The 13,477-nt window shown below is 34.7% G+C and overlaps 1 pseudogene; it reads right to left on the reverse strand.

Moving 5' to 3' along the window:
• Positions 1 to 687: 687 nt before the first annotated feature.
• LOC131065928 (cytochrome P450 93A3-like) lies at positions 688 to 2,454 on the reverse strand (annotated as a pseudogene).
• Positions 2,455 to 13,477: the final 11,023 nt, after the last annotated feature.

The following is a 13,477-nucleotide window of genomic DNA, read 5'->3' on the forward strand; positions in this document are numbered from 1 at the left end:
CTGACAGTATCGTAAGTACCGCATGTTCTTTGACATACATTTCATTAAATTGAAACTACATAAGTTAAAAATTGTTACTTGTAATAGAAATGGTTTAATCACATTCATGGTGGATACAGTTTTGCATATAGCAATGATTTCATGGGTGAAATACGAAATTTTACTGGGAAGCTGATCAAGCTTGAAAAATTGTGAGATTACTTGCATCATCTGTGAATTTGAAGCTAATGATGAGATTTTTTCCCAAATCTTTTTCTCATCAGGACATTAAGGCCAAATGAAACAACATGGTAATATGCACGTAAGATCTATTTTACTTTCTGCACCATCTACTGTTGGAGATTAATTTTTAGAACAGGGAAAATTGTGCTTTGTGCAGGATATTTCAAGGATCTTCTTTGAAGGGATGAATTCCTTCATCTATTAAAAATGTAATTAAAATGAAATATTTGTGAGAATGGCACTGCTTTTGTACCTTCATTATATAAAATAGATTCTAATATGGACTAGAAACTGCTAGGACAATAAACAGTACCTGTTTTTACAAACTCTATTGATGCATAAATTTAATTATACGTAGGATAATACAATTCTATCTTGATATAACATCAACAATTGATGTATCCATTATTTTGAAATATTTGAAAAAGAAAAACCCTAACAAGGATAAACCTAAGAAGAAAAAACCTAACAAGATACCCATTCAGATACTTGGGGAAATCGAGGGGTGGCCATGCACTTCAATGGAACAGCTCTGGGAGCTGTAAACCCAACACCTTCTTCCATGTTCATGGTTGTGATCACCCCACCTTCTTCGTCAGTCAACTTCCAATCAAAGCAGTGAATCAGATTGGCCAATACGGTGTGAATGAAAGATAGGGCAAGTGAAATTCCAGGGCATACTCTTCTTCCACCTCCAAATGGTAGAATCTGGAAATGTTGACCCCTCACATCAATACTACCATCTGCATCGCCATTGCTTACACTAAACCTCTCTGGTCGAAATTCAAGAGGATTCTCCCAGTATTTCGGATCTCGTCCTAAAGCCCAGATGTTGAGAAATACTCTTGTTTTTGCGGGGATAAAATAACCATCTATGTTGCAATCCTCTGTGGATTCCCTCAGTGCTAAAGGGCCAGGAGGGTGCAGGCGTAGGCTCTCTTTCACTATTGACTGAAGATAAACCATCCTGGGAATGTCAGATTCTTCTACAAGTCTTTCATTTCCTACCACCAGCTTAATTTCTTCGCGAGCTTTATTCATGATTTCGGGATTTTTTATAGCTTCAGAGAGTGCCCATTCTGTGGCAGTTGATGAAGTATCTGTAGCCGCAGTGAATAGATCCTGCTCGCTCACAGATACAAATAGATGTGAACATACTTGGCTAATTAAATGCTCTAACAAATCAATAATGCGTTCATTTCTAAATTCTATAACGAAATAGTTCAGGATACCACTAACACATTTGTATATTTAACTGTAATCTCCAAATTGTAGTGAGAAGTGTAGAATTCTTTATGTATTACGTAAGTATAAATAATAAAACATTAAAAATGCATTGAGATGAGTTACCAGGACGGTGGCCTTGATATGGTCTCTAGTGAGTTCCATTTCAGCTTGCTTGTCTCTAGAAATGGAGAGGAGAATATCAATGAGGTCCTTAGGCCGGCCATTGCCATCATCATTATCATCTGCTGCTTGTTCATGCTGCTCTAAGATCCGTTTCATATAATTGTCAAAACGCCTGTGAACATCTTTCATCTGACATTCATAGCCCTGCAAATCGAGATTCTTGCAGAAGAATATATAATCTCCCAGGTTGAACTTCCCAGTGAGCTCCATGACCTCCTGCGCAATCTTCCTGCACTGAGAAACCTGTGCATCTGTGCCAGAGCAGCTGGTATTCATGACCATTTTACAAATAATGTTATTGGCCAAGGAAGTTAGCTCGGACGCCATATCTACAATAGATTTCTTGTAGATTGTCTGCAAGAAGAGGACCACTTCTTCTTTTCTGATAGGCTTCAATTGATCCAATTGCTTGCCACCCAAAAGCTCTAACATGCAAATCTTTCTCATGAATTGTCAGTAGGGGCCATATGGGGCAAATGCGAAACTTGAGTGATTGTAGGCCATGTATTTCATAGCAGACATTTGGGGCCTGGATGAAAATTTGGTGTCATGGGTTTTGAGAATCTCCTTTGCCATTTCTGGAGAAGACACCACCACTGACAGCTCTGATCCCAAACGGATTTGCATCAGAGCCCCATATTTCATGCTCAGGTTATGCAGAGTGCGGTGCAGATGAGTTGCAGTTGCCAGCAAGTGCATATGTCCAATTACTGGCAACCCCAATGGACCTGGTGGCAATTTCTTCCCTTTTCTTCTCCATATTGACATTACTAACACTGCAAATACTAATCCAACCATGCTCATCATTATTGAAAGATCCATACTTCAGACTAATTTCCCTTACCTTCTCCCCCTCTCCTGCCAAATCTCATTCTTGAAAGACCACACTTAGGGAGGCTAATCAAGGCTCAGGAAAACATTAGAAAAATATTGTTCATATATATGTTTCATAAAATAATTTAATTATAAAATCAGAAGTCTTCCTTGAAAAAATTAATAGTAATTGATAATTAATGTTGACAAGGAAATCATAATAATCCAACATTTAAAAAATTAGTGACAACTGTTAAGTGGAAAATATATGTGGAAAACTATCAAGAATACTAAAGAAATTACTAATCTCAAATTGGTACTTGATAATATACAGAGATGCATCACAACCAAACCCATCTGGGCTCCTTTCAAAAATCTATCAAAGGTTTTAACTTTTTTTCATGACAACTTAGTCTAGAGTAGACATTAATCAAGGAATTCTATCAATCAATATGCAATGAGATGATGTGTTTTCAGGACAGGATGAGATTATGCTTTCTTAATCTTATTATTATATCATTTACTACTCACTCTAAATCAAAACTCAATTTGTCATAATATAAAACTATTTCTAAATAAGCTTAGAAATCAACTTAATAAATCTTAATAAAATAAGTTTAAAATTATCTCAGGACCAACAATTTTATATCAATTTTATATCACACTAGTATCACTTTTAAACTTATTCAGACAAGAATATGGAGTTCAGTTTGTATTGCTTTTCATTATATGATAATATAAACCAATGTCACCTTATAAGAGAAGTGAATATTGATTCTTAAATACAACTCAGTAGAATTGTATTAATATTCCTAAGTAATTAAATGAGTTCTAATCAGTTTTATTAACAAAATAAAATCTACCACGGAAAGCAACAATAATTTGGATCTTGACAATTCTAATATAAATCTTAATTCAAAGAAAACTTGAGACAACTTCATTAATGATTAATGATTAGTATTTTAAATCTTGAACATATAAGATAATGCTAATAAGTCATTTCACTTTTTCTTATTTAAGATTTTTATTTTTATACCATTAATAAAAACTTTAAAGTCTATTTATTTTTAAATAAAAAATTATATTTCAAAAATAAATATAACTACCAAATATCTTTTCACCTATTACACTAAATCATATGCTTCTTCCTCTTAATATTAATATAAATTACACCTCACAATATAATAATTTAAAAAAAAAATAAAAAAATAAAAATATCTTAAATTAAATAAAAATAATTAGAGGTAAACAATGTCAACGTAGGTTGCCCAAACATATTGCCATTGTCTATGCATCATCAAACTTATCATTTGATCATGTTTTTTAAATAATTAGATACCAAAATATAACAATTTTTTTTTTAAAGTAATTATTAAACATGAACAATAGTAAATTTTGAGTGTTGGATAAAAATTGCCAAACATATATACCATAAAAAATTTCATCAATTGCATCAATTGCACTCAATATAGCAAAATAAAGAAAGTGTAAGCAGAACGAGCAAGCCGGGCCAACCTCTGGGCAAACCGATTTGAATTAGTAGATGACTGCAATTAAATAAGTACAAAAAAACATCTATTTTTTTAATATGTAAATCTTGAATCAAATCATGTTTCAATTTTATATAATCCCCTTTATTAACAGTGTTGGTGTAAATAATTATTCATCATGGATATTATTACACCTTACTTAAGTTTACTTAGGTACATGCATTTAATAGTAGTTTGGGTATGAGACACTTGGGTGTTTGTGTCACATTGGGATAGTGTGTAGGAGAATTTCCACCTTTTATGGCATGATCTTGTTGTTACACTCCACATTCAGTGGGTGATCCACCTCATGTGGAATATTATAATGTTTCTCCTACCTACCCACACCTATTTCCTACCTACCCTTGTTTCTTATTGAACCACATGTCATGTTTGTGTGCTCACATATCCATATAGCCTTGCCTATATAACCAGGTTCATATTCATTGTTTGTACATGCATTCATTGAACATCTTGTAATGATCCAGTTGATCATATTTTGCATCTTGATAGAATACAGTTTATTCCTACCATCTATTTTGTCTCTCTTATTTGTGCTTTCCATTGCCTCTAGATCTTAGAAAAATCTCACATGGTATTAGAGCCATTAGAGTGTCATTGGTTTGCCAATTGAGAGAAATTTGATGCTATTTGGGGTTGTGTATTTTGGAGCTTTCTATTGCAGGTTATTATTGAAGCTTGATGGGTCAAATCTGAAGTTACCATTGGATTGAGGAGGTCCAAGAAAGTCAGTTTTACCTTTTGTTTCATCCAAATCGGACTTCGGAGGCCAAATCTAGAGACATTTGAAGTTTGAAGCTGTGGCGAAAATGTTCGAGAAATTAGAATTTTGCAGGCAATTTTCAAATAGCGATATTTCACTCATCCGGACTCCTTTTTTCGAGAAATTTTTTTTGTTTTGGGGTAGAATTTCGTGATCTGTACAGTGGTGCATGAGTTTTCTGATTTTCGGATACAAGTTTTTTGGAAATCGTGAAATCCTGATTTTTACAACTTTAGAGGCTTCATTTGGGCTCATATGGACTCCTCTTCAGGTGCCGTTTTTTTTTAAAGTGCATAATTTTTTGTCTACTTTCATAATCTGTCATTTGTTTGTAGTGATTCTGAGTAGAAATTGTACTTTCAGTATTTGGTCATTTTTTGGCCTATTTGGTACTTGTATTGTGCTTGGATCTCAGTTTAGATCACTAGCAGTATTTGTTGAAGTCTCTTATATCTCATTTTGAGAAGTTGTAATCATTGAAATTAGAAGTCCACTTTGTCATTATTTGCAAGTGCCAACATGATCTTTTTATGGGGGGTCAGTTGTTCATTTATATCTCTTGGTGAAATTCCATTCAGAGGCATCTTCATCTGTAGTATTCTACAGGGCTTCTTTGTTGGTGGCATCATTTTCATGTTTCCACATTTGAATATTTTATCATGATGTATGCTCTTGCATGAACAATGTTGTACTCACACTATCATAAAGTGCCACACCTCTTTGTATCTTGTCATTGTTGACTATTTGATGTAATCCTCTTGTACACGTAGATTAGGAATATTTTGTGAGACTTGGTGCATGGCTCCAGTTGAGAATTAGATTGTACACATTTGTACATGGCTCCCATGAGACTTTGATTGTACTAGTATTTCTGTCATTTATGAGTATCCATATGATGCTCATAGCGGGTTGTCTCCATGCTCGATCTTCATTTTGTTGCAGCGAGTGATTCATCGTCATCGACTTGGTACCTGGTTTTGTCACACTTTGACATTATTGGTGCAACATTGTCTCTCTCTCTCTCTCTCTCTTCCTTATGGGGAGGTATTTTGGTCAACATCTTGGACCCTCCTTGCAGGAGATTCGACATTGAGGGGGGGCTTCATGGTCTCTTCTTCTCTCTTATGGGGGGACATAGTTTTGTTCTTCTCATTCATCATTCAGAGCATTGTGTGTTTTCATCATCTCTCTTTTGGGGGAGGGTTTTTTTCCATTGGTTTTTTCTCTCTTTCCCTGCTTTATGGGAGATTGAATTTGTATTTGTTCATGGGTACCTAACATGGCCTAGTAGTCGGGACCCATCTTGCATTGTTTAGTTGCATTGTAGACTTTAATGCATTCCCCTAAGTTGCACTTGAGGGGGGGTGTTGGTGTAAATAATTATTCATCATGGATATTATTACACCTTACTTAAGTTTACTTAGGTACATGCATTTAATAGTAGTTTGGGTATGAGACAATTGGGTGTTTGTGTCACATTGGGATAGTGTGTGTAGGAGAATTTCCACCTTTTATGGTGTGATCTTGTTGTTACACTCCACATTCAGTGGGTGGTCCACCTCATGTGGAATATTATATTGTTTCTCCTACCTACCCACACCTATTTCCTACCTATCCTTGTTTCTTATTGAGACACATATCATGTTTGTGTGCTCACATATCCATATAGCCTTGCCTATATAAGCAGGTTCATATTCATTGTTTGTACAGGCATTCATTGAACATCTTGTAATGATCCAGTTGATCATATTTTGCATCTTGATAGAATACAGTTTATTCCTATCATCTATTTTGTCTCTCTTATTTGTGTTTTCCATTGCCTCTAGATCTTGGCAAAATCTCACAAACATATTCAATGAATATTGTAGATAATTGTAGTGAATAATTTATATTCCACATTGTCTAGCTTCTTCTAGTGTTAAAATAAATAAAGAAAAGATGCCATTGCAAGCATGTTGATTCAGAACTTGCAGTAGAATCTGTCTGTTTGAATAGCTCACTGATTGATTAAATCTCACACAAAACAATATTGAAATATTTTGGCGTTATTGTACATTGACTCTTGGTCTTCACATAAAAACCTTAATCTGTGGCTTCTGACATTGAGGCTGACATTAATAATAATCTATCAGCAAATTATACATTTTTTTTCCTGGAATATTCTCTTGCTCTTGTGGTGTTTGGCACTATAAGTGTTTTTCTGTAAGCAAAAACGAGGAGTTCAGAAAAATAAAGTTTTGGAGCTGCGCTTTCAAAAAAACTTTTTATATTATATTGGAAAATGAATTGGAAACTGTGTCAAATTGATTGTGGCAGGGATTTGGCTTTAAGTATTTTTAGATGATTTGTCAATTCAAATGTTTTTTTCTAGAAGGGTATCATCTATGGGATCCATAGAATGCACCAACTTCGTAGTGTATTCATAAATTTAGATAGGTGCATTCTACCACTTTTATAGCTAAAACCTTCTAAAAGAAAGCTAAAAGTTTCAAGTGTGGTAGTGCTTGTGATCCAATTTGAAGTGCTTATAAGTGAGAATACTATTATACTAAAAAAAGTAAAGCAAGTATAAAATAATCATGGAAAATTATTAATTATGAAATTTTTGTCTTTATATTAGTTAATTTTTGGTAAAAATATTTTGTAAATTATCAATATAAAATTATTAAAATTTTATTTAAAATTTTTATTTTGAATTCAAAACATAGAATTTAGTGGGATTCTCTATCAAAAATTTCATTGGTTTACAAATGTTTATCTTTTTTATTAATTCTAAACTATTATTAATCATATATATCATTTATAAACTTTTCTTTATATTTCAATTTGAAATGCAAGAATTTATCCAAGTTAAAATGAATCGAGTGCAAGGAGTAGACAAGGCATATAATCCCATTGAACCTAAAATGTGATGAGATTATGGTTAGAAATAATGACATCTATATGGGTTCTCAAATATTTTCTATTACATATCATGAGGTGGAAGATGTATTACTCATTGATCATAATAAGATCTCAACATTTAAACACTTTATCCTCTTCGATCCATAGTCTTTAATAATCAAGTGATAGCCCACACATTGCTGAAATTTGAAATCCAAAGCCACATATGCTAGTTGTTGCTAGCTAGATTGATTGGTGGAACTCTTAAAATGCTCGTGCCACTACCTTCCTATGGTAGTAAGGAGAGAAAGTGTCATTTTATCTAGGGAATTTTTCCATATTATCATGTGAGAATGAAAAGGGCTCTTTTAATGCACAAATTAAAATTTGGGCTGCCCAATTTAGACACAACCTCAAGATTAGTGATATCCATTGTGCCAAGGGTGAGAGAATTAGAGCTCACATGTTCCTTCTCAAGGTGTGATAAAGCCTTCTTTTTAAATTTGTATATCAAGCAGGTTTGGTCCTAAAAGAGGGTGGTTAAGACTACTCTTGAGAGACATTTCCATTCTCTTAGAGATGCCCCAAGCTTTCTTGGAACACCATAAGTTTGTCTTTTAGGTACAAAGAAAGATATATTATAGCAACATCATGCACTTCAACAATATTTGGAGGTCGTTTCAACCAAACTTTGTTGGCTTAAATTACTTGTCATGATCAACCCACTTTAGTGGAGTGCTATAATGCTCTCATAAAGATGGTGGAATACAAAGATCCAAGACGCGATGGTTTTCCTTGTGATTTTATCAAGGTTATTTGGCATTTCATGAGACTCTACCTACTCTAGGTGTTTATGTTGGCATTATGTAGGAATTGATTATGTGTTGTCATTGATGTCAACACTAGTTCGGTTGGTTACTGACCTGCTCCGGTTGGCTGCTGACCTGTTCCAGTTTGACATGGTTTTAGGTGAGGTTATCAGAGATTCTGATCTAGTATGATCAGATTGTTGGATTTGGTTTTGGATGGTTATTTAGGATGATTATATGCTTGTCATATTCAGTTGGTTCATTATTTGGTGCTCCAGAAGCTATTGTTTATGTTCTGGTTTGCCAATTGATATTCTTGGTACTAGTTGGTAATACCAGTTGGTGATATTTGATGAAATGGTTAATTGGTTTTGGTCCGGCTTCTAGAAATGGTTCATAATGTGCTGAAGGTGTTCTTGATCGTGTCTTAATTATTTGGTGGCTTTGCATTGGCTGGCGTGATGATTTGGTGATCCAGTTGGTAATTCTATTTTATTGACACTGAGGGTTTCTACCAGTTGGTGAAACGTGTTGCATTTGGTCTTGGCAGAATTTCCAATGGATATAATTATTTGGGAATTTGAATTAGGTCCATGCTATGTAATGTAAATCATAATATTGGTTCGGTGGTATCGTGTGATGTAATTTTTGTAATTATGGGTTATGGGTTTAGGGTTTAGCCGACCTTGTTTATCAAGGTTGTGCTTAACCGAAACTATATCAAGCATTAAGAGATGCTATTTCCATAGTTCATTTCCTCCAAATTGTAGTCCGATATTTATGTAAGTCAATGGGACTTCCCTTTTGTGTTGAGCAGTGCGCTCTAGGTGGTTGGCCTGATTGCAAGTGCAATCCCCATTGTAATATTTCACATACTGCTGCAAAAGTATTATCTGACTGTGGGTAGGGTTTCCCACCGTGGTGTTTCCCTTAACCGGGTTTTCCACGTCAAAAATATTGGCGTTGTGTGTTCTGTACTTTCATACTTTATCTTTCACCGTGCTGTTTTTATTGTGCTATGGTAGAAGGTTTATAATTTGTAATAATTATTTAACTCGTGGAAAACTGATCCCCCCCCCCTCTCAGTTTTCCGTTGGTTCATTCTAACAATTGGAATCAGAACTTGTTAAAAGTTTAAAGAAGTGATGCAAAACCATTCCGTCAAGTCAATTATCAACCATAGATAAAGTTTATTCTCAAAGTTAGTGATCCTAATCTTATCACCAATCAATACCTCATCACCTTGTTGAGTGTCTCATGTAGTAGTAATTAGGTGACTTCTCAACCCTCCTAGGACCTTTCAAGAATAAAATGTCTTCTGCGAAAGAGAATGGCAAGATAACTTGCATAAGAATGCATAGATTGATAATGGATGGATATTAATATAAACTTACATATGACTTGCTAATAAAGGAAAGACGATAAGATGAGATTACAACTACCATTGATACAAACATTAAATGCATGTACAAATAATAAATGACCTATGTGTCTAAAATTAAATAATGAGACATGATCCCATTATAAGAAAAAAATTAGAATGACACTTAGGATGATGAACCTAACTTAAGGTACAAGATAAGACCTAAATAAACTTAAGATGTGAAGAGGTTTCCACCAATAACAAGATAAGTAATAACTTCATTCACACCAACACTCCCACTTAAGTGCAACTTAGGGAGTGAAAATATTATGCAATATGATGCAAGATGCAAGATGGGTCCCAACAACAAAGGCCATGTTAGATACCTATGTACAACTACAATGCAATTAAATCTCTTAGAACTAGAGAAAAGGAGAAAAACCATGTGGAGAAAAATCTTCTCCAAAAGAGAGAACATGAAGGACTAAGAAACCTCCAAAAAAAAAGTCCCAAAATAAGAAAATTAAAAACATCAGTGAAGCACAAATAATTTGCATACAACTATCAAAAGAAGACTAATATGCAGGGGAAAGATGCTAGCTCAAATATTTGGTAAGGTTGTTCTAAGGCTTTGGCTTTTCCCATGTAGGTCCAAGGTTCAACTCTTGTTGATTGGATTTAATAGGTGGCTTGGTTGTTTCAGTTGGTTCAATCATCTGTAGGGGACTAGTCTCACATCAAATCATCCCATCGTGATCCCAACTTGGCAAAAATATAAGCCCAAGGCAAGGTTTGGTGGAAATTGCTGGGTTGAGACGCAAGGATACCCTTGCATTATAAAAAAAAGGAAAAAAAAACAGAAAGATGATGATAAGGATCAAGAAGGAAACAATCTACATGAGTGCCACAAACAACACTACTCAAACATTTGAAAATAAAAATGACACATAAATATGCATGAGTAACCCCAATGACACTACTCAACCAAAGAAGCTAAGTGAGTGATTTCATCATTAGTACTCAACTAAGGCAAGTTGAAAATACAAGTGAAATAGTTTGAAGAACCATGATCAAATGAGGATAGAAGGTTGCCTCTATAAAATAAGGAATGTAAGAGTGTTTCAACTCACTCTAAGTGATAACCAAGGAAGAATTAGCACAAATAGTATGATACCTTCCATAATGCTAACTAGGGAGAGTCATGACAGATCCACTGAAATTGTGTTGTCACCAAGCAATGCATGAAGGATAGGATACAACATCTAAAGTGATCAAGAAATTATTTGCAACTAAAAAAGGGTGTGCACCAAAACTACACACACACATGAGGCAAGAATCCTAGAGATCCTATATTTGTCATGGAGGGAGGCTTACTTGACAATGCTAATATGATTGGTATTATGAGTAGTCTTGGGAGCTTTTTATTTATCATGTTTAGGCAAGGGATCCTTAAACACCACATGTTCTTCATTGGATGAATGACCCTGAACTTCAATTGTATTATTTTCAATGGAATCTTCAATGAGGTTCTTAATCTTATGATAATTTCCAGTCTTGTGCTCTTTGTTTCTATAGTATTCATAATATTCATTGTCATTCCACCATGAAGGCTTGATCCTTGGTTCAAAAGGCCGATTTTTTGGTAAATTGATGAGCTTATTAGCAACTAGTTTTTGTAATTTGGCGACTCAATTGGTTCTCCCAAAGGTGTGTATTTCATTTGTGTCATAGGCCTAGTTGTCCTTTGGATATTTACTTGATTTCTTAATGAACTAGTTCTAGGAAATATTACCAAAGGTTTCGTCCTGATTGCATCCACAACCCCATTATTAACAATGTTCTTATTCTTGTTTTAAAAGTGAGGTTTTTCATTTGAATTAGAATCATATTTGTTTTATTTGAATTTTTTTATAATACCTTGTTCAAGAAGGACCTTTTCAACAAACAAACCTTTCTCAACAACTACATGAATTGTGGTCAAACATAATCTGTGAAGCTCATATCCAATTTCTCAATTTAGGTTCTGTGTGAACATCTCAACCATTTGTTTTTGTGGAACATGACAAGGGAAACAACTAGACAAAATTCTCCATCTTTGTAAAACTAATGCAAAAGACTCACCATTACGTTTTTTTAGTGGTAGATAATGTTGTTACTGAGACCTAATACTAAATGTTGTAGGAGAAGTGTTCAATGAATTTCTTGGCCAAATCACCCCATTAACTAATCCTAGGAGGTAATCATGAAAACCACTCCATAGCTTTCTCTCCTAGACGACATGGGAAGAGACACATTAGGTAAGAATCATCATGAGAAACCTATATACAAGCATTGAATAATTATCTAATATGTTCCTTAGGATTACCTTTTCCCTTGTACTTGTCAAATTTAGGCACATCAAATTTTGGGGGAAAGGGTGGCATAGGTATACAGTCCTATTGAAAGGATAAGGACAATACCCCAAAGTGTGTAATTCTTGATAGGAGCACACATACTAGCCATTTGTTGTTGTAATTCCTTCACTTGTTTTAAATCATTGTTAGGTGGTATCATATTCCTTCAATTAATCCAATTCCCAAGCCACCACATGGAGGAGGAGGGAGAAATAAATTATTGTAATTACCATCGAGAGGAGGAACATAAGCATGATATAGGGTATCGGGTGGAGGAATGTAACTATGTGGGTGTTCAAGAGGTGGTGGAGGAGGAACATAGTCGTTGTATTAACCACTTGAGATATGACTTTGGTATTGACTATAAGGCCTTGAATGGGTGTGAGCATCATGACCATGAGTATGATTAGTATTGAATGCATGAACTTGGTTGTAATCATCAAATGAAACGCTAGGTTTCCTAGTGGAAGCATGCCCACGATTATGACATTGATTGGGTTCTTGATGTTGACCTTGGCTATGATCATCAAATAAAACATGATGTTGTTTAGTGGAAGCATGACCACAATTATGACCTTGATTGGGATCTTGATGTTAACCTTGGTTGTGACCTCGGTGTTGGGCATTAATATAATATGGATTAGTATTTCTTTGGCCATGAAGGTTATTGGTATGAGATTGCTCATGGTTTTGTCGGGTATAATTTTTCCAAGTATGCATTTGGATAGGGACATCTAGTTTTTGCAAAAGGGATGAAGGTGACTTAGGCACGAGGATATCTCCATATCTATTTCCATGAGCACTATAACCATTTTGGTTGTCCTTTACAAGCAGAGATACATTGAAATCTGGAGTTAACTTTACACCATCTTGAGAAAGCATTAGGAAATAATGTTGGGGGTCCTTACGTAAAACTGCCTCAAGCAACTTATTGAATCTTGAGTTGACCATGTGATATTGAAGTTTTTCTAAGGTTAAGGACTCAATATCTGAATTTTGCACACTGCTATGGTTTTTGATCTTGGTGTTGAAAAACTCATCCTCATCATAGTATTTCATGTTTTCAAATCTTCGAGCTTCTTGGGATTCTCTTCTAAGCCTTTGGGCTCTAGTTTCAACAATACAAGGGAAGAGGTTTGACTTGGATGAGTGGAAAGGTCACAAAGGGTAATGATAGAGCTAAAATATGATAATGACTAGGATATAAAAAATTTAAGAGTTTGCCTTGCGAAAGTCCTAAAATGAGGTTCCAAATGATGATAGGATTATGA

This window comes from Cryptomeria japonica, chromosome 2 (genome assembly GCF_030272615.1).
Source record: "Cryptomeria japonica chromosome 2, Sugi_1.0, whole genome shotgun sequence".
Taxonomy (NCBI): Eukaryota; Viridiplantae; Streptophyta; class Pinopsida; order Cupressales; family Cupressaceae; genus Cryptomeria; species Cryptomeria japonica.